Source organism: Aplysia californica, unplaced genomic scaffold, assembly GCF_000002075.1.
Source record: "Aplysia californica isolate F4 #8 unplaced genomic scaffold, AplCal3.0 scaffold00091, whole genome shotgun sequence".
In the NCBI taxonomy this organism is placed as follows: Eukaryota; Metazoa; Mollusca; class Gastropoda; order Aplysiida; family Aplysiidae; genus Aplysia; species Aplysia californica.
Genome location: NW_004797361.1, coordinates 276,637 through 277,716, shown reverse-complemented (window position 1 = coordinate 277,716; position 1,080 = coordinate 276,637).

The following is a 1,080-nucleotide window of genomic DNA, read 5'->3' as shown; positions in this document are numbered from 1 at the left end:
AAAATGGAGTCAGGTAGAAGACAAACAGACAGAAGGGAACCAAAAAAATGAAGTTAAAACCCGACACCCTGCTGGGTAGCAGACAGGACAGGCAGAGTAATAAACGTTCAGATAAATAATATTATTGATAAAATATAACAACAACAATAAAAACTATAACAAGACTAATAGCAACATAATAATAATATTGATGATGATTATGATGATGATGATGATGATGATGATGATTATGATGATGATGATGATGATGATGATGATGATGATGATGATGATGATGATGATGATGATGACACCACCGACAAGCCCATGTACCTCACCTCTAAATTATATTTGTCAAAAACCTAGATGCTAAACATGTTCTTACATGAAAGTGACCAACTTTGTAGAAGGCCCCCCCTTTAAAAGAAAACTTTCCCACAGCATCACCTGTGAAACCAAAAACGTGATTTACCTTATCTCTTGTAAAGTCTGTCCAGCCCAGTATGTAGGTCAAACTACCACCACACTAAGAGCTAGGTTCAATAACCATAGATATTCAGTACAGAAAAACTCATGCACACCAGTCGGCCAACATTTCAACAGTCCTGGTCACAATGGAGCCTCCGACCTGCATCTTCAGCGCATTGAAATAGTTCGTAATCGTACAAAAGAAAATCTAAACCATAGAGAATCAATGTGGATTTGGAACTTGGGTTCTCACCAAATCCTCAGTGGTCTTAACTTAACATCGACGAGCCACATTTCAGGGACCTAAAATTTACCACGTAGGGTACTTGTCACACTTTTTTGAAAGACTATGCTACGATACAACTATTTCTACCCTAGTTACTGCGACCTTTATGATTATTTGTCCATCTATGTCCAACGTGGACAGATACGGTGAAGGTTGGTCTTTGTAGTGGGGTGAAAGAAATACGGATGAGTCAACTTGTACTTTTTTACCTTGCCTTTGCGCTCGTTTCGAGAGGACATACGTTTCCTGCCTGTGTGTAATTTGAAGTTTTACAAATTCCTTTCCTTATGTAGATAATATATGCCACTACTACTACTACTACTACTACTACTACTACTACTGCTACT